Source organism: Puntigrus tetrazona, chromosome 21 (assembly GCF_018831695.1).
Source record: "Puntigrus tetrazona isolate hp1 chromosome 21, ASM1883169v1, whole genome shotgun sequence".
In the NCBI taxonomy this organism is placed as follows: domain Eukaryota; kingdom Metazoa; phylum Chordata; class Actinopteri; order Cypriniformes; family Cyprinidae; genus Puntigrus; species Puntigrus tetrazona.
The window spans coordinates 5,053,614-5,075,806 of record NC_056719.1 but is presented as its reverse complement, the minus strand read 5'-3'; the positions used below and the strand labels follow the sequence as shown (position 1 = coordinate 5,075,806).

Genomic DNA, 22,193 nt, shown 5'->3' with positions numbered 1-22,193 from the left:
ATAAAGATGAACCATTTTTGTTTACACGAAGCACCATTTAGTCTTTCTTTCTTCTCTTTCTTACCTTTTTATCATCTGAAGAACCTTATTTCACCACAAAGGAACTTTTGTTCAGATGTTGAAGGTTAAATGGAACCATTTAGACAAAAAGGTTCTTCTATGACATCATCAAGCACCTTTATTTATTTTTTAAGTGTGCACATGCTTATTTGTAGCAACAGCCAACAAAACATTGTATGGGTAAAAAAGTATCTATTTTTTATGCCAAAAATCAGTGGGACATTAAATAAAGATCAGGTTCTTAAATCTCCTGCTGTAAACATATCAATACTACATTTTGAGTGGTAAAATGCCTAGCTGAAAAGGTGTTTAAAAGGTTATCCATTAAAAAATAAAATAAAATAAATAAATAAATGAATGTGGTAAAAATAACCTGTAAAGGAAGGACATTGCATATCTTCTGTTGGTGGACACCTCATGTCTTCAGTTTGTCTTTAGTCTGCAATATTAAATAAAACGTAGCTCGCATTTAGTGACCTTACATGACAATATCCTGTGGGTTATTAATATTACCGGCATTTATTGAGCTGTTCTGCTCCCTTTACCATTACAGGAAGGACAGTTCCTTTACAGCTGATGCTGTATGTTAGAATTCAGCTTAATCGCAAGTGACAGAAGAAAACTGAGTAAAGAAGCTGCACAATACAATTTCATCTTTTTCAATTCAGTGACACACAACAAAAACATTCTCAAGCATTGCTGTTTATCAAGAAACGTGATAAATGAAATTGCTTTTTAATATGAATAGACACAGCTAAATGAGTTGTAAAGTTGAGTGCACAGCAGAAGAGAGGAAATGGGTGCTACGCTGTTGCAGACAGTGGTGAAATTTTAGACAGCTTCTGTGTTTCTGGCGACTTTGCATTCTTTGGTATTGAACGTTCAACGCTTGTCTGTAATCCAGTCAAAATCAGTGCGCTGAGTTAACGAAACTAGGGAGAAGAAAAATCATATTTTAGTCAAATGCATAATTTTAAAGAAAAATAAACCAAAAGCTACTATTGTCGGTATTTTACATATCATTGGAAAAACAAAACAAAAATAAATAAATAAATAAATATGTTTATTGCCAATATTTTACACTGTCATCACTGGAAACTCTTAAATAACAATTGTTAAATAACACTTTTTTTTTTTTTTTAAGTTTTAATCATTTTCAAAATGTTATTGCTGTAAGCCCATTCAATTAAATAATATTAAAAAAGACACAAATACTATAAAATGTTATAAATTAATAACACTGCAAATAAAATAAAATAAATTACAATTTATACAATATACAATTTATAATGACAATCAAAGCTCCAGCTATGTTGGTCTTAAGTGTTTTATATAGGATGGTAGTTGCATTTAAATGAGAAATATATTTCATCATGGAAAAAATAAATGACGTTGATGAGCTTGGCAGAGGCAGGATGGAGTTTTTCTAAAATGGTTTGCTAGGCAATGTGTGCTTTTTCTCAGAAATGTGCCTCACATACATGCCGGCTGAAAATAATGATTTGCACGACTCTCGTTCAGTCTGTTGTTATTGATTTACTCTCAAGCAGTTGTTATGAACCGGAGAGACAAGTGTTCCCGGCACAAGTGTGAGCGACGATCGGGGGTAAAAGAGAATAAATATACTCCTACACCGTCATTTTTTTGTTCCAACATTCTGTTTAATCGCTGTGGTTACAGAGAAGCGTCGCTGTAGATTGGTAAAAGAGATCCATGTTAAATATTCATGATTTGCGCGTAGGGCCTTTCATTGCTTGCCCTTGTCCCTCAGCTGAATAATGCATAGGTCAGAGCTTACACTAACTCTTGGGTTATGATTAGAAATTGATTGTTATGTGCAGTCGGTTTGAATGAGACGACCTGGGGTCAGGAGCTGAGGTCATCACGCCACGTCCTCCTCTGAGCCATAAAATCAAAACACACATCCTGAGTGCAGGGGTAGAGCAAGACACACACCCCCTGCACTTCAAGGCCTGCGCGTGCAACCTTCGGGTGCTTTATAATTCCCCGGCTGTTTGGAAATGAGTGAATAATCCGGGTAAATGGAGCGGTGTGTGTGCCTAGGCATTTTGAGCGTCCTGTGTCCACACTGCCAGTGTATTATTAACCCCGGGGAGGTCAGCGAGTCAGGCCGTTCTCTGAAAAGGAGCAGAGCAAGTTTCCAGTGAACCTGCTTGGGAATTTATCACACAGGACTGATCGGCGTAGACGGCACAGCAGTTAATATTCAAACCGCTCCGATGATCTATTTGGAAATATACTGCGAAAGCTGTGCAAAAACATTTACGTATGGCTGTTTTTTGCTGAATGAATAAAATCAAACCTATTATTGATATTATTTGAAAAGACATTTTATAAACACACACTACTGTTTAATTGCATGTATATATTTTAGAAATTAATACTTTTATTCAGAGAGGATGCATTCAACTGATCGAAAATAATAAGTAAAGACAAGCACCATATATTTATACATTACTGTACTTTTTTATTATTTTTATTTATTATGTCTATTTCAAATTAATGCTGTTCTTTATTATCTCAGGAATAAATTACATTTTAAAAGGTATTAAATAATTGACAGCTAAATAAATAACTAAACAATCAAGTAAAAGTAATAAAAAAATTATATAAGTAAAAGTTAAACATTTTAATGTTAAATAATTTTAAATATAATATATATAAATATTTTAAGTGATAAAATAATCTTGCAATATTACACAATACGTAATAATATTTCACAAATACATACTTTCTCTCTGTATATATATATGTATATATATATATACTGCATCTGATCATAATATACTTATATAATTGTACACATCTTGTTAATTACACATAGGCCTCAGACAGGATTATTGTATTACACTGAAATACATTTTATTTTGTAGTTAATTTAATTTGCTTTTATATTTTCTCAGTTTTTAGTTAAAGTTTAATTTGTTGTATTTTTTTAATAACTATATTTTTTCATTTATATTTCTGGTTTAGTTTTAATTTAAAGCTAATGAAAATGAAAATGTGTTCCTTGGCTACTGGCTGAAGTTTAGGTTTTTGTATATTACATTTTATTTCAAGTAAAAAAAAAAATTATTTTTTTGTGGTTTTGGTTTTAGTTAAATATAACAACCCTTCCTCAGACACGAATACTGAAGCTACTGTTACGCATGAACTGCTAACAAGTTGCTACATAACTAAAAATCATCATAAAATTCTACAACATTCTACAAATATGAGATTGCTAGTATCTTACAAAATATTTAACACAACAGACTTGCAAATTTCATACAACAACAGACTCGTAATTAATTTCAAAAGAGTGGAAGTTTGTGTTCTACAGCAGACAGAAATTCTTCACTAGAGAACAGAACAAATGTCGGCGCTCCAAGTCTGCTTTTGATTATTTATGTTTGTCAGATTGTTAGGCCATAAGCCAAGTCTAGCCAAGTCTGTCCCACATGCTGTCCTAATAGGGTTATACATAAAACATCAACACCTGCTCCATTCTCAGGAAGGATTGAGCTGTTTCCTACTTTGAAAGAATTCGCTCACACATATTCATACAGAGACTACAGTTCAAGACCATCAAGTCATTAGTATTCACACCTGTTTGTTTGAGATAAAGCACGTTAAAAAAACCCAAAGCATGTAAATGCACAGTGGCTTACAGGTGGCAGGCTTTTTTTTTTGTTTGTTTGTTTTTTTACAGTTTGCTCAGTAGGTGACAAGACGTCTACTGTCAGTAAACAGGATGCAGCAGCCTCTTAATGACACATTAGTGCCACCCAGACAGGGTTAATGCTCTGACAAACACTGAGTCAAGAGTGTAATTGTCCCGCTGGGTGCTCAGTATAGAGGTAATGGCACAGTCTTGCCATTACGGAGGTTTATGCTGAAGTCTAAGACTGTTAGAACTGTTTAGCGATTAATTATTAATTAATTAACTAAGTTAAGTTAAAATTAAGTTCATTAATAATACATTAGCATTAATGTTCACGGGTGTTTTAAAAACCGGGTACTGTAATGAAACTGCATAGACAATTCATTTACAATTCATTGTGCCAATTGGATTAAGTGACATTGTTGTACTCGTTAAAAAAAAAATTACACGTGCGTTTTCGATCCTTGAATATTCTTGTGACCTCTATATGTGCAGCGCAATTGTCAGCATTCTTCCTGGTGAACATTAGGATGCACATTCAATCCACGACCTGTCATGCTCTTGCCTTGGTTTCGTACAGTGATTTTACTCAAAAAGGAAAACGATTCATGCATCCTCATGTCGTTCCAAATCCATGAGACCATTCATCTTCAGAACACAAATTAATATGTTGTGAAAGAAATCAGAGAGCTTTTTAACCCTTCACAGACAGCAATGCAACTGAAAGTTCAAGGCCCAGAAAGCTAGTAAGGACATCATTAAACTAGTCCATGTGACATCAGCACTTTTTGTGTGCAAAGAAAACAAAGAAATCCCTTTGATGAGCATTCAAAAGTATTCTTGCAGCTTCATAAAATTACGATTGAACCTCTGATGTCAAATGGACTATTTTAATGATGTCCTCACAACCTTTCTGGGGCTTGAATGTGTCAGCTCCATTGCTGTCTATGCGGAGTCAGAAAGTTCTCAAATTTAATGAAAAAATATTTAAATTTGAGTTTCAAAGATGAACAAAGGTCTTATTGGTTTGAAACAGGTGAGTAATTAATGACAGAATTTTCATTTTCGGGTGAACTATCCCTTTAAGACGCTTCAGCTAGAATATCACACCCAGACCTCACATCCTGTTCCGTACTTTTTTGTAGAAGTGCGTATTGTGTTTTCGTCTGTCAGTGTCTGAAAAAAATTCAAATAAGTTATTTTAAGAACAAATGCAAAAAAAATGATGCATGTCCATTGGTGGCTAATGATTACTTCAGTCAGCTCATATACTACATATTACACTTCTTTCTTGCTCTCTAGTGAAACTTTCTCTACTTTCTTCAATAAAAATAATTGTATCTGTATTTTTATTTTACATGCATTACCTTCCTTATTTTATATTTTCAAAACCAATGCTCACTGGAGCAGAGATAGTTGGGTTTCTTACCCAGATGTTCTCCTCACACACCCCAGTCCCACCTCCAGTCAGCTTGTGCTCTTCAGTCATGCACACTTATTTCCTATCAGTTATTTTTCCTGCCCTCCTTGACCCCTCTGACCTCTCTCTCTCTCTGCAGCCTGTCTGCTCTCACACTTAGTTTTAAAAATACTGCGCTACACAAAGTGTCAAGCTTTCTCTTGCCCTCCCTCTCAGACCTCTCAGCATGTCTCTGACAAAGATCTCGCGGCACAGACACGCTTTCCTCTTACTTCACTCTGCTTTTGCAACTTGACAATTGATGTCTCAAGACTCCAACTACGAGAGAAGCAATATTTTTGCATTTAGAAAAGTCAGATGAACAGCACTTGTGCTCTTTATTTAGCTGCTTTCAGCGTGTCATTACTCAGGAAATGTAATTCATTGGAGATCACACAGGATAATTATAGAGAGTCTCAAGACTCAAGTGTTAGCACAAGGTTCCATTCAGTGCTGCTCACGTGGGAAGTCAGTTCATTGTGTGCATCAGCTTATCCATTGTTTTATTCATATTCCGATGACACATTTTCGACGAATCCTAAGTGTAAAGGGTAACACAAAGTACTTGATTCAATAAATGGCTATTTTTGTGCCACATCTAAGTCAAAGCTAATTAATTTATGCATCGCTAGAGATACTAAACGGAATTGCTAAAATAATGCTTGTTTCCAGACAGGTTTCCCAACCCCAAACTAAAAAAAATGTGTATATATATTATTGCATATAGGCCTCCCGACAAGAGATTTTTTATCACAGTATTTCAGCAGTCATACCACATGTCCTGTATTTTGTTCCCGTTCTTAATCAGAACTGGCAATGCTGATTTCTAAACTAATTATGTTGTGCATAGATTCTTTTCCATGCTTTAGTCAAAGTCAGCCAAACACTCTAAAACAATTGGTGATTCAGTCTGAATGATTCACAGCTCACCCACACATAGTGTCTATCCATTTACCAGCCACAAAGAAAATATAAATGTTCAACATCTGCAAGTAAGAATATTTTCCGACCAAAACAATAACAGTACATGTACCACAGCATTACCATGTTTTTTATTTATATTTATGTCCTTAAGTCATAAAAGTCTAAAAGTGTCCATCTAATTTGTAACTGTTGAAATAAACTTTAAATACCAATTATTAAATCATTTAGAGCACAATTTGTGCAGTGTTATAATATATATTACATTTTTTTAACACAAATTGTGAAGATTGTAAATAAGTTATATAGTTGTGAATATTGCAAATAAGTTGTTTTATTTATCATGCACAAATTAATAAATTCATTAATAAATTTGCGTCACAATTTTGTCACCCAAAATATGCATGTGGTGGTATTGTAATTATTTGTATTATAATCTGGTGTTAATAAAATAAAAAAAGTTCCTAAGCTGCCATTTTGTAGAACATAACATATTAAAGATATAGATCACCCCCCAAAAAATCTGTCATCTATTACTTACCCTAATGTTGTAAAAATGAATTTTGTATCTTCAGAATACAAATTAAGATTTTTTTTTATTAAATCCGATAGCTTTCTGACCCTGCATATTGTTCTCAGACCCAGAAACATGGTTTTACAAAGCAACAAGAATAATGTCTGATCCCCAAAATAAAAATAAAATTAAAATAAAAACAATTTTTATATTCTCGCTGCTCTGTAAAATTACAGTTGAACCACTGATGTCACATGATCTGTTTTACCAATGCCCTTACTACGTTTCTGGGCCTGGGGACATTTCCATTGCATTGCTGTCAATGCAGGGTAAGAAAGTTCACCACAAATCTCTTAACATCCTGATGTTTACATGAAAAAAAACCCCTCCGAGTCAGCTTTGCCCCCCTTAGTAAAAACTATCAACTGTGTTTCTGTGTATGGGCTGTGTGACAGTAAGGTGTCCCATTGTAGAAAGTGCCACGGGCTTGTTTGAGGACACAAGGGTGACAGGCCCCTCCGAGGCGTGAGGTGGTGAATGACACGTCATCGTTCTTCTGGACTCTCTGTCTGTCCATTCACGCACTAGTGCTGACCTCATCGGCATCTGACGTGTTGTTTCAGATCTCTAACTCTAATCATGCTTGGCATGGCCTCATATTCAGTGACAGCGTGTAGTTAGGCTAAGGGCTGGTGTCTACATTAAGAAAACAACTGCGTGATGCTGAACAGAACAGCCAGTGGTAGCACCTCAGTCCATCCATCCACAGAGAGAGAGAGAGAGAGAGAGAGAGAGGAATGGGCCTATAATGTTATAATGATCCATATAGTAGTAGCTTAAATGATGAAACGTACTTCAGCTTATCCCAAGAGCCAAACAGTCTGTTTACACTGATTGCTACAGCAATGTTTTTTTAAATGAATAGTTCACCTAAATAAGTAAATCAAAATTATTATTATTAATATTATTATTTGCTCACCCATATGACTTTTAATAATTATATATATATATATATATATATATATATATATATATATATATATAGTCACGTTGTGGTTTGAGAGAAAAGGAGAGCTAGACGAGAATGCTACAAACACGAATCTTTTCAAAAACGAAATAAACAATATCATTACAAATAGCTAAGCAGACAGAAAATAAGCACACATATAAACAACGAAAGTCGGACCGACCGAATACAAACACACTGGACTTAAATACACACAGGAAATTACTAAATGAATTACACACAGGTGAACACACTAAGGTAATTAACAGAAAGTAGGGCACACATAGCACATGGGAGAAGACAAAACAACAACAAAAGAGTCCACATGTGTGACATATATATATATATATATATAAATCATAAAAACTTACTTTTTCTGAGTTAGCTGACAAAGTTGACATTTCTTATTTTAATTTAGTTTAATTAAATTAAACCAAATAAACTAAAGCTAATAAAGCAAAATTATTGAAGAAGTATTTTTAAATATTTTAAAATGTCAGAAACAACTTGAACAAAAATGTTAATAAAAACTAACATAACACTGATTCAAGTTTGGAAACTGTCCATGAGTGTTGGTTAAATGATGACACATTATATTCATTTATGAGTGAACTATCAAGGAAATGACTGTTCATCAGAAAAAAACATGTTTTCTGTGCTCTGCGAAAGCACATAGATACAGTCAGGTGCTGCAGGGCATGCTGGGACAGTGTGTGGAGGTCATGATGAGCGGAAAGGCAGTCCCTGTTTCAACGATATGAGCTGTGACAGATTCATCCGGCTGGCAATGACAGATCAGAGACCACAGTTGAGTTTGGAGATAGAAGAAACACCCCATGGCTGAACAAACTCTCTGTCTGCTAATAAAGAGAAAGAAAAGAGGGATAGTGGTCAAAAAGTGGTTTATATTAAGTTTTATTTTTTCAGATAGTTTGATTTGAAATTTAAATATCTATCTATCTATCTATCTATCTATCTATCTATCTATCTATCTATCTATCTATCTATCTATCTGTGTGTGTAATGTTTATTTATTATGCATTTATAAATACGCACACATACATTATATATCTTGAAAATATATAAATATTACATATGTGTGTATTTGTATATATAATTTATATTATATATATATATATATATATATATATATATATATATATATATATATATATAGTTCACTTTTTTAATGTATTACATTTCATTGGTAATTCTGTTTCCTTGAATTTAAATCACAATTATGCATCTGCAACCATTCAAATTGCGTTTAAATTTAGAAACAGAATTGGACTTTTTAAGGCATGCCAAACTGGCACACAACCCTACTGGCATCGCACCAGATCTTCAGAGAAATGGCCACTTAAGGCAGGAAATGTGTTGCTTTTAAACTTCCGGAAGCATCTGAACAGAGCAGTTAAGTCTCTGGTCCCTCAGGTACTGCCTCTGTGATAAAAGCTGTAAGTGGTTTGAAGCTTTTTTGAGATGTGTTGCATTTAGAGTGGCTGAGTACTTCCAGGACGAGGCACAGCATTTCACCATCCACAGAGGATAATGCTTTTCATAAATAGACTTATTCATTAGGTATCTCTCTCCCTCTCTTACCTTGGTGATCTGGTCGTAGTCATGGATAGTTTCTGAGCCCAGGTGTCACGAGGTACTTGACTGATGCCTGGCACTGGCCATGCCACGAAATGGTTTGCGGTTGCTCTGTGAAACAAGAATAACAACCCGTGTTTTCAGAATTACCAAATGAGCCTGTTGCCATAAATCTTATCAGTGGCTGATCTGGAGACCTCAGTATGACCTTGATTTTGAAGATTTGACAATGGTCGTGGAACAAGGAAAACAGGATGTTCACCATCCTTCTTAAAGTGAGCAGCACTCTGCCAGCTGTATAGTCTGATAATAAAATCGAAATATTGGATGATTCACTCCATCATTTACGTGCTTAGATTATGAGTTCTAACTGATAGAGGCGGCAGAGCGTCACATGACAAGAATACAACCTTCAAATCGTACCGAGGATGGTGACTCACCCTACTGGACAGCACTTTTTTCTTACCTGCGTGTGTGTCTGAGGCGAAAATTGCATTCGGACCACGGTGATAGCAGATGTTTGATTAAATAAGTGTGCATCGCTAATACCGTGTTCATTATTGTGAATTACAAGAATGAATCATCAAATACCACGCCGCATTGTCGGTACAGCATCATTAGGGAACTTAATGAATGAAATATTACTTTCAAGATTATTTACCCTTCACATGTGGAAGATTCACTTTTAGCCTAAGCGTCAGTGAAATAATTACACCATCTGAGAGAGTCTGGAACAGTTTTCAGCTGCGGAGCAGATGTTATCTGTTGCTGTGTTGTTATGTAGACTTCCACGCATAACGCTATTTATTTAACGCACTCTAAAAAGCTTTCTTCTGTTCTCTTCATCTGTCGAGTTGAATATCCTGTGTCACTCGACGAGCAATTACCAAAAGCAGGCCTGGTTTAAGGACACCTGCCAGTCAAACTCTGAAGCTTTCTTAGAAACGCAACTTCAGGGTTTTAGTTTCAGGAAAGTGTCTTTACGGATTCAGGTGGATCTTTTATTAGAAACTGTCTGAGTCATGCGCTCATGAATTACTTTCCTCAGCCCTTGATTGACAGACTCTCCTCTTCTATAATGGAGAGCTGCTTTTACAGATCTATCCAGAGTTAATGCACTTAAGATCATTTATAGTTCAGATGAAATCATTTTATGCAGTATGTGCAGAGGTGAAATGAGGGTCTACCATGAAAAGGTAAATGTTTTCTAAAGATATGTGTTTATATTAGGATGGTCTATGAGGTTAAACATGCAATTATATAAAAGTTTGTCACCCAAAAATATGAAATATGTCAACACACGACCATTTTTAATTGCTAGTTATGTCATATGTTACTGTTTTTTCAGCTTCTCACGCCATGAGCATCGTTAGCACTGCATTCATGAATGTATTATTTTTATTATATATTCTTTTTTTACTGTATCCGTATCTCATCAAATTGACAGCCTTAACTGAGACACATCTCAGGATTTGATTGAGTTTATGCAAATGGATTCAAAGTAAATGAGCACCTGAACTGCTCAAAATGAGATGCCAGTTCAAGTATTTGGATGCTGATGCATCTTTCATTCATGCTGATTTCAGTGGGGAGTCCTCTCTCGTCTTTGACAGAGCATTGGATCTGGGAATGAGTCTCCTACACTCTTTAAGCTCCTCAGAGACAGGCAGCAGGCGGTTGTTGCCATGGTAGCTGGTCACCTGATTGTGTCTTTGCCAATAGGGATTCCCCATTTATAACATACTGTGTTGCTGGAATTCTTGACTGTGTGCTCGGATGTGTAATGTTTAATGTTATATAATGTTTAAATATGTTTGATAAGCAGATGCGCATTTTCCCTCCTATATAGTGCACTGCTTCCCGTGGGATCGTTAATGTTCTGTGTTACATTTTATCTTTACTTGTGTGTATGTGGTTGTTTGTTGGGAAGAGGGGGATTGAGCTTCCTCCCGTGATGCCCTGGGGAGGGGGGTATGAGTCAGGAGTGAGTCAGAGAGTCCCCCTCCCTGCCCTGCCCTCACACACACACACACACACACACACACACACACGCTGACATACTGAGATGGAAGAAAAAATGGCAGATACTTCATTCATCACATTGGGCTGAATGTATTTACAAGGGCATAGACGGACTACCTCGATGACATAAAATACACAATATTAAATCGAATTTCACTAACCCATAAGAACACACGTGATGTGGCTGTTACAAACTCTATTTTTAAAGCATTATCCCTCACTTTCAAATCAGGAAGTCCCTAAGTGACATATAATCATCATCCAGTCCCTAAGTGACATATAATCATGTGACAATGTTTGCATTTGTGTTGCCATGACAACGTTTCTAAAATGGTGGTCTGTCTGGATAGCACATGTTGTAGTGTCAGCAACTTTTAAAAACGCTTGTTTTTGTTACTAAAGGTATGTTTCAACCAATACAGCAATTCTAATGTTTTAATAACATATCATGGATTACACCTAACCTTTAATACATTTTTAATACATTTCTTGAACAAAATTGATGTAAAAATGTTATGGAAAAACAAAAAAAAAAAACTTGTATTTAGCAAATAAATTATACAATTTATTTTTTCCAATCAGTACAGTACAGTGGCATTTGGTCTATTTTATATGCCCCATAATTTTCTTATAAAAGGGATGAAAGGGTTAAGTTAAATTATTCATATATGTTTTGTATTTTATACATTACAAAATAGAAAAATTCTCTGAATAATGATTGCGATCCAAATGAAAATCCTGTTTTCATTTACTCACCCTCAAGTTGTCCCAAATCTGTCTAAAGAAGACATTTTAAACAATGTGTGTAATCAAACAGTTGCCGGTAGTCACTGAATTCCATTGTCATTTTTTCTATACTGTGGAATTCAATGGCCACCAGCAACTTCCCAACATTTTTTCAGAACATCTTCTTCAGCGATCGACTGAAGGAAAATATGTACATAAATAAATGTGAATGTAAACAAAGCAATCTACATTCACGTAGAACAACATGGGGGTTAGTAAATTAAACAATGATGTTTGTTGAACATGATCATGAATAGATGAGAATGTATAAAATGAAAAAAGCAGGCCTCCAGTCAGTTGATTCTTAGTAAAAGGGTTAAATGTGCCACTGAACCATTATCATTACTTGTATAACATAAAATATATTTGTCCCACATTTGATAATGGGCCACTGTGAGAAGCTGTTTGTATTTAAACACAGTCTTTATTAGAAACCATTAACACTCTTCACAATGCCTTGTTGAATAATGTCTCACAAACACTTATGTTCATCTCTAAAGTATTCTCTAAAATCAACCTACGTTCTCTAAAACATGTTTTTTTTTTAACTAAATTAACCCGCCTACACTAGTTTCTTTCTTTATTTATTTTTGCTTTGCATCCTCTCATATTTTGACGTTGTGCCACTGCTGTGACCCAGATTTCTGGCCACCGATGTCTGTTTGTATAGCCATGCACCTGTCCTCTCACTATCGATGTCTATTTTGCATTTTTCCATTGACGGGCCATTCATCCAATTCAGAGCGACCCTCATTTGCTGCACAGGACCAGAAGGGTCTACGACTTCATCGCCATCACCGCTCATATCTGGCATCTATGCTGTTAAATCACTTGCGGGACAGCCCGCCGTTCACCTGCCAATGTCAATCTGAGTGTTATAACCATAATGAACCATCTGCCTTGCGAGGTCAAGTTGCTTTGGAAGGAGTAGTGTGTCTCACAGCTTCTTTGTTCCTGCTGGTTTGTCTCGTCTCTGTGGGCATCCGATGGAACAAACACTCTAGTTCAGTGTGCCCGCGACTTTCATCATCCCCCCCGAGCATCACAAATGACTCTCCGGATGTGTAATAAGACGCTGTGCATGGACGGCCGTCTCAGCCTCTGTGAACGAGGCTGGGCCAATCTCACATCAAGAGCTCTGAGTTAAGTACGATGACAGCCACGCTATTTGCCCTTGACTTTTTATTCCCGTTCTTCCTTATTTATTTTACATCAGGCGCTAAAAGAAGACGCGACTAGTGGCGCTGGAAAGAAAAGCTGTGATATTTGGTGACGTGGAAGGGTCTGGTGTCTGAATGAGTTTTGCTAAGTGTGAAAATACACGTCGGAATAAAGCAGATGACAGTAAGCTCTGTTAGATCCTGTCATCGTGCACACGTGTTAAGACATACAGTACACAGCATCAGATGAGATGAGCTTTTTAATGAACATTATGAACTTACACTGATGTAAGATTGTGATGAGCAAACACTGACAAATATACATTAAATTATTCATCATGCACTTCCAGGGTCAGCTTAATTGTGTAATGAGTAAAAAATAAAAGTCCTGCTCATTTTATATTGGTCCGAATGTTTTGGTTTCGGTTTAATCTAAAAGGCGAAATAAAAATAAATACTAAATTAATGATTCAAACTTTTGATAATAGAGTTAATGATAATAGTTAATAAATAATTATAATATATAAATAATAATAAACACACAAACACATGCAGGCTCACACACATGCATACATATATATATATATATATATATATATATATATATATATATATATATATATATATTTTTTTCAAAACCATGTTTTTATGTTATACTGTTTTTGTGTTAGTTACCTGAAATAACCCAAATGCAGTTTGATGAGAGTTATTGGAATGTGCAATGAAAAAAAAAACATGATTATTAGAAAAAAAAGTATATATATATACACACAAAGACATATACACACACACACACACACACACACACATATATATATGTAATTTCTTAAATTTTATTATCTATCTTCAATATAAATTTGTTTGATATTTCATTTGTTTGATATTTTATATCTAATAATAATATCAAAATATCAAATGCATATTTGATTGTGCATGCTCGTTTCCCTAATCTTTCATCAAGATTATCTTCTGCCCTTCAATGCTCCCTTAAACTTAATCTTCAGTTTAATCTTCACACAAAAAACATCTCCAGAAAAAATATCTAATTGATAACCAGTGTGTTGTGAAACCTACATCCTATAAATAATATACACTTTTAATATCCGCAAATTATCTGTTATCTATAACATGGAAACCACTACTGGTTTATCAGTATCGACCAAGTTTAATATCCGTGCATCTCTTCATACGAGCCTACATTCTTTATGGAAGAATAAAAACTGTTCTGCAAATCGTACATAATATAACCAATTTAACTGGAGCTGATGATTGATAAAGTTAGTCTGGGGTTTGAAAGGATCAGTCATCTTCCTCAAGCTTCAGCGATTGCTCTGCAGCTGCTCTAGAATGAGGATTTGGAGAGCTGGCGTTACCTCTGCTCTGACTAGTGAGTCACTCTCAGCTTTTCATCTGTTATAAAACACCACACACACACTCCGTCCTGCTTTGGGACAGATGGATTCAATTCACCAAAAAGTAACGATGCGAGCTACACACGGACCCAGGTGGGCTCCCTCACCTGCTCTCATATAGCCTCGCTATTTGTTTTCAACCATCAGATGCATTTAATGGACTCGATTTCCCCTGCTATTAGCTATTTATCTCTCTTTAGTCCATTAGGTTGCGTGCAAAAGCAGACTGGCCATAGTGCATGTAAAAATAAGCATCTAGACGTTCAACGTAGACGCTCTACAATGGGCTTTATGTACAACCTTATCAGTGTAGTGTGCTGAGTGAGTCAGTGAATAGGTCACTGACGGGGAGATGGGCTCCTTCATTGTCATTGTATTTTTTCTCTCTCTCTTTTGGAAAATTACACGTCTGATACCGCAGCTGGTTCTGAACCTTGGCCAGCGTTGCGTAACCTGAGTTTGCGTCATCAGGTAGTGGCTCACATTTGCCTGCTGCTGTTAAACAGGCTGTCAGGGGATGTGGGCGTTCATACCAGAGGTCTTGCTCTCTTCCTTTTCACCATCTTTTATCCTATTTTTAGTTTTTCATTTCTTCAGAATTTGTCGTTGCGCTCAGTCAGTGTCACAGAAATAAAAATACCACCTGGATTGCAAAACCAACTGCTTTCTCATCAAGACACAACAAGTTAAGAGGTATAGTTATTACAACACTTCCTCAGTTGATTACAGCGCATTAAGGCAGTTGTTTCATATTACAAGTGCGCTTTTGTTGACATATTAAAGGATATCTCTTTTTATCACCCCAAAATATACTCCGGATTGTTTCTAAAGAAGCCAGAATAAAACACATCATGTTTTTAGGAATAACATGCTACATTAATCAGGTGAATGATATATGAACAAATATGAAATGCATATTCTGAAGAATTGGGGTAAACAAATAGTTGACAGTAGTATTTTTTATACTGTGCAAGTCCATGGCTACTGCCAGCTGTTTGGTTACCCATGTTCTAAACAAACGAATGTAAATATACATATGCAAATAGATAAAGTAATAAAATAAACACTTAAATGTGTATTTTGGATTTTTATCATCACTAGTGTAAAAAAAGGCAAGTATGGAAGCAAGCTTAGACCTTCTGCCTTAAAGGGACTGTTTTATAAAATACAATAAGCATATGGGATACAAATGTGATAGTTGCATTACTGTCTATGCAGGGTCAGAAGGTTTTTGGATTTCACCAAAATATCAAATATATATAATAGTAATATAATTTATGTTCCGAAGATGAACAATGGCTTTATGGGTTTGGAATGAAATGAATGTGAGCAATTGGTGACAGCATTTTAATTTTGGGGTGCACTGTCTATCCCTTTCAGTAACCAATGGTGTGAGTTTAGGGGCAGGGCTGTCTTTGTGTCCAATCAACAACACACTGAAACTGTGTTCAGTTCAAATCTAGAAAAAACATGTGGTTTTAAAAGTCCCAGGCTCATGATAGAAAAACCTTTAATCCCAAAATCGCATTTTATGCACCTGAACCGGACACGTCTGTGACCAATAAAAGAACTTTGTCCTCATTTTAAGATTCACCGTTGCAGATCAACGGGAGCCTGATTTTTGGATCGATTCTCACAATAGGGGAAGCAAGACACCTGCTCCCCCCCACTCCCCACAGACACACAAAGCCCTTCTGGAAGTTTCTGTGCGTGGGCCGTGTTCCACTTCCCCTTCCTGCGCTGTGCCAGAGGCAGTGGGCATGTTATTCCCCCTCATCCTTGTCTGTCAGCTGCTAGAATGAGTCACTGGGCAACGGGCAGCAGGCTGGGTCGCCTCTGCCCACTGAACACTCCCCTCTGCCAGTGCACACAGATGGGCCCGCTGATGGAGACAGTGTCCCTGTCCACCTACTCGCATATCTGTTGATCTATTCCCACACACCTTAAAGAAATTATGTTTCTGTGCTATTGTACAGGATTTGAGTTTATCAGCCTTTTCTGACCCCCACCTCAGAGCTTCTGTGTCAACATTCTGTGCTTGACTTTTTTTGAAATGCTGTGTAAAGCCTTTTATTAATAACACTTGTATTAATGTTTGCTTTAAAACAGATCTCTTCAGTGGGTCTGTAAATGTTATGTGGGTCAGTTTGAGAATATTCCCTTTTGATTGACATGACATCGACTTTTAGTGGCTCTTTAAATAATTGCACTCAACTACAGTAACAGTCTTTGTATGATAAGCACATTGGTTGTTTCTTTTTTGAGCGTGAACAAGTACTTGTCAGTCAAGTTGAAACTGATGCTTTTTCCTATCTTTTTTTGCATTTCTGTTTGCTTGGAAGTGACATAATGGAAAAGGCCTCAGAGTGAAAAAAGGGGTCCTTTAAATCTTATTTGATGGAAAATTTATAACCCAATTCATCAATATGACAAATAATAATTTGTCGCTCAGCCACTGAAAACCGCTGATTTTAAAACATTTGACAACTGAGAGGCACATTTTCCACAGAGAGATGTGGGTGGTAAAATCTTACGCAGAAAAACACTGGATGATGTTCAGTACTGTTGAAACATTGTTGTGTTTTTTAAAGAGATGAATACTTTTATAGCAGCTATATTTTCATAAAATAAGTTTCTTTCAGGTTTCTATTCACCCAGGTTTTCTATTCACCTATTTAAATAAAAATTAAATCCTAAAACACAAATGTGACTCAGTCAAAATGATGTCTGGAGAATCATGAGATGCTGAAGACCAGTATCACATGATCCTCACCTGGCGCCATTAAATATTTGGTGCATGTGAGCTTTTCTGAACTTGAGAGCTAAATGTCAGTTTAAAGAGTTAATTGCTTTTTTGATAAGATTGTCTTTATTTACTCTTGAATGTGTTACGTGAACATTAGCCGGATCAGACTATAAAATACAGTCTGATGATTTACGTTTAAGTAGCATAATTTATAGTCTTTCCCTGCTTAAATAGAAAGAAAACTATTATCTAGATCATGACTCCCCGAGGCATTACCAGCATGACCACCAAATGAACTTACTTGCCTTACAAGATCTTTAAAAGCGATACACCATGATCCATAAAATGAAATGAAACGCATCTGACAAAGGGACAACTGTAGTTCTTCAAAGCCCCCCTTGTAAGTAAAACATCTTCATCTCAAAGTGAGCCTATATATCTCTTCTCTCACTCTTCCTTGCTGTGACTTCCTTCCTACATCCTGAGGGAGGACAATAAAGAGCTAAAATATATTAATAATTGATGTACGCCCACATCCAGAAAGAGGAACACCCATCCCCGCTGGTCCAAATGCCTTACTTTCACTGACCACAGTTCAACCTGTATATCCTTAATATCTATATCCATGTATGGCACATGCCTTCGCTTCTGGTACATCTTGTTCTCTGGGAGTTTTTCATTTCCTCTCTGCTTACAGCCTTGTAAAGCGCAATGTCAACAGCTAATATTCAACCCAGCACACTCGCACTGCAGAGTAACAATCTACAAAGCTTCAAGGTCTCCCCCAAGTGACATGGTCACCTTTTTTTCTGGGAGAGGCTGCTTTGAACGAAGCCAGATGGCTCGATGATCATCGAGGCACTTTTTAGTTCGTTCTAAGTAAAGCAAAGGAAATGAAGGGCAGGAAATGGCCCCTTAGAACTGCTTTTTACCTTATGAAATAGTATAAAGATAAAGAAATATACAAGTTTGGAAATAACTGATAGACACACACAAGATAAAGAAAATGTGGTTTTGTCTAATAATTCATCCACACCACTAGTTGTCAGTGTAATACAAATACGACCGCACAGATAAGATATTGTTTAACGAGATGAAGATATTTTAATAGTTGTGGTGACTTCACACATTATCTAGTTATCACATATTTCTTGTGGTTGTTGTTTTCTTTTAAAGGGCATTTGACATACTTTGCCTGCTTTTACAACACTGCCAGTTTAGCCCTGCCCACTGATTTGCTTATGTAGTGCAAATAATGAGAGGCAAACATAGGTTTAAGCAGAAACCAAATGATAAAGATGCTCAGAAGGCAACCAGATGGTGGGCAATGCCAAGTTGTGCAACTTGCATTGTTTTCTTTCTTATTCCAACGTTAGGAAAGAGAGGATGGTCGTTATTTTTAACGTAATTCCAGATGCGTCGGTAGAACTTGGTTCATTGTTCAATTCATTGTACCCATATTTATTTACTAACAAGTTAACAATATAACGCAGGTATTTTAGAAATATTGAAACCGAAAGACGACGCTGTGTCAACTACTATTTGTAATTGTTAATTTCGTGATCACTATTGCTTTGTCTGTTAAACAGAATGTGTGATATGAGTATTTACGTTTTTTTTAACCTAAATCAACTATTTGCCAATCAGAGCAGTGGTGTTTTACTGTGAGTCCGTAATTCACCATGTCTATTTAAATGGAGCGTTGAGATGAGGAGGGTTAAAAACAGGACAGAAAATGATGCTTTTTAACAAAAAATCGGGATCACAGAGAACAATCACAGGAAACAAAGCATCAAAGAAATATCGTGATAACTGTAACATTCCCCAGCCTTGTCTGCTGATGACGTTACATTAGCGGACATAGAGTGGGCAGCAAGTGATAGGTGAGAAATCAGCCAGGTGTGCGCACAGCAACAAGGCAAACAGTGCGGGGGTGTAGATCCGTTTCCGCCGCGCCGCAGTGACGTCCCTCCAGGATCGAGCTTGCAGCCTCCTCGTCTGTCCTACAGCCCTCTTGACATTAGCCAAACATTAAGACCCGAGGGGGGCTGCCCATTGACGACCGTATTGATGGCCTGTGTTTGCCGTTCACTGTTTGTGCTGGTCACAGCATGTTGAGTAATTACACTCTGAGCCCTACACCAACGCACCGGCGTCTGCTAACCACAGCTGCCCAGTCCACCATCGCTACATCTCCACAATCCTGATAAGAACGCAGAGAGCTTTGCTTTATTCTGCCAATATCACAGTGAAAGACACATCTGCCTGAAACAGATAACGATCGCCACCGTCGGAAATTATTCACTCGCTCATTCATTTTCCTCTTTGATGTGTTTTGATAAGAATTTTAAGGGTGGCTTACACAACCTCTGTGGCTATTGAATTTCCAACAAAAAAGCTTGGATTAGAATACGATTTTGCAACGCGCTCTGCTCTAATTTCCACCAACAGGATGTTATGCTCTCAATTTGAATGCAAATACTTCCTTTTTATAAACTGTTGACCTGGACTGACTAAAGAACCTTGTGTCTTTAAAGCTTTATGAAGACTGTGTCCGGCCGCTGACGCAATCAAATGAAGAGTGACCTGTTTTAGGCTGCCAGAGACTGAGAGGGAGGGAGGCTTCAGAGCTGCGCTTTTACAGCCCTTGATACACATTCAGTAGGGAAAAGTCAGGCAAGGTCTGCCACATTTCAAATAAACACATCGCTTCATTATTATGAGAGCTTTTTCTGTTCTGCTCAGGCTGGATGAGAAAAATGATAAATGATTCCCCAGATAGTACGTCTAAATCATTTAAAGTAATACACATAATATAGAAATAGTCATAATAGTAATAATATATTTTCATATTTAAAGATATTTCTGTCTTTAAATATGAAAATATATTCTATCTATCTATCTATCTATCTATCTATCTATCTATCTATCTATCTATCTATCTATCTATCTATCATCTAATTGTGATTTTACTTTAATATTGTGAAATTTCTATTTCTATTTTAATAAAATATAATGTTGAAGATGTTATTAATTCCTTTCAATTTCAGCAGCCATTAAAGTCTTCATTGTCACCTGATCCTTCATAAATAATTATTTATCAAATTAATTCAAACTTTAAAAACATACATATGTGTGTGTAGGTGTCTTTGTTATATACTGATATATAACACAATATTTATGTATGTATAAATCTATCTGTAAGGAGGCAAAGTATATAATAATTATTATTATGATTAATATCGATGTCGTTGTTACTACTGTACTGATATTAAAAACTAAAAACTCATAAAAATATTAAAATATATAATATTACTTAATACAATATTTTCCTTATGTGCAGTAACTAAGTGCTTTCGCCTTATTATATCCGTTACCAAATAATTTCCTCTGAATGAGTCAGGGGATTTTAATTTAATTTTTTAGTAAGCATTATTTTGGATCACCTACACAAACAAAACCAGGTGGCTGAGCTCAGCTAAGCCATAAACCACAAGAGAACGCTGAATCCTCCACCCCCTCAAGACTCCAATCTGCAGAGTAGTCCAACTGACCCAGCAAAAGACAGAGAAACCTGTCTAGCCGAAGCCTTTCATGTGTTTTGTGATATTTAGTGAGTTTTTTTCTTTTCAAAAAAACAAAACAAAACATCTTTGCCCCTGACCTTTAGACATTTCCACTGAGGAAAGACTACACAAATGCATCTCTAGCAAATGGCATGGTGCTTGTAATGGCAGGATTTTAAACTGATCTCATTCTTTGAGGTAATGATTATGCAATGGCGATGTCTTTAATCAGGGAAAGTGACGCATCTCTGCAATAATCAAAGATGAAGTGCAAAGACGCAGGCAGACTGCAAGCTGAGTAGAGAGGTGCTTGGAAAAATATAGGTCAGTTCTGTTACTGAAAGTCTCCAGCCCACAACCCTAGTGACGACACCGGAAACCTGCCGCAGACTCAGGTCATTAATGTACTATTTGAGTGTTTGAGCCCCAGCAGCCCTGCGGGGAGATTACCACACAGATGCTGATATTGGGTTTACAGACTAGACTGACACAGCAAGTGCAGAGAGGGGTGTCTGAGCGCATTGCGTGTATTCGCTGGAAGCAAATAGTAAGAGAAAAGGGTGACAGCTGGAGAGGTTGGGGTGGAGATATGATAAGAGGAAAAGACAGTCCGTGAAAGGCAGGAAGTGTAATGCCTAATATGACAGCTGTAGTCCCGCCCCTTTAGTTAAAAGAGCCAATCACCTTTTTCATACAGGCGATGCCTGTTTGTTTAGTTTCTATTGAGAATTTGTATCGCTTGGATTAGCTTCATTTGTGTTCTTTGAAGAAACTAAAGTATAGCTGCAAAATTTTATCGATAAATAAAACATTTTTTTGCTATATATATATAGATAGATGAGTAGATATGTGTGTATACTGTGTATATGTGTCAGTGTTTTGAAATCATATGCTTTATGTGTGTGTCTTTATACAATAAATGTGCACAGTACACACATATATATTGTAGAAATGAAAAGTATATATATATATATATATATATATATATATATATATATATATATATAAAAATCATAAATGCACAGTTGTGCTTTGTGGTTAAAATTCTTCACTTTTCCCATGAAGCTGTTTGGTTTTCTATTAATGATCACTTAAGAAAACAAGCTTTCAGGAGAACTCTTTCCACATCTTTGCCATCCTTTTACGATTTTTCATTTTGAAAATGAAAAGCACCCTGCTGACACAGACGTCAAGGAATGTCCAGTTTTGTCCGGTGATACCCAGAGCTCCTCAGACTCTCTCTTCCTCTCATAGCAACCAGAACTGCCTAGCAACGATTAG

The 22,193-nt window shown here is 36.3% G+C and overlaps 2 long non-coding RNA genes across 3 annotated transcripts in view; both read right to left on the bottom strand.

Annotated features, from left to right (window-relative positions):
* Nucleotides 1-203: 203 nt before the first annotated feature.
* Nucleotides 204-5,480, bottom strand: LOC122326250. 2 transcript variants are annotated; one of them, XR_006247454.1, is made up of 3 exons: nucleotides 5,154-5,480; nucleotides 4,860-4,900; nucleotides 204-2,198 (listed from the first exon to the last, which is right to left on the bottom strand). It is a non-coding gene; the product is annotated as an uncharacterized LOC122326250 (long non-coding RNA). The 2 variants fall into 2 exon arrangements; XR_006247455.1 differs by having other exon boundaries at nucleotides 204-992.
* A 2,526-nt stretch (nucleotides 5,481-8,006) lies between these two features.
* The window catches only part of LOC122326855, a 32,871-nt gene continuing 18,684 nt past the window's right edge, over nucleotides 8,007-22,193 (bottom strand). Inside the window, exons 3-4 of the long non-coding RNA XR_006247519.1 lie at nucleotides 9,227-9,331; nucleotides 8,007-8,484 (exon numbers count right to left, since the gene is read on the bottom strand). This is a non-coding gene — a long non-coding RNA (uncharacterized LOC122326855). The remainder of the gene's footprint in view (nucleotides 8,485-9,226; nucleotides 9,332-22,193) is intronic.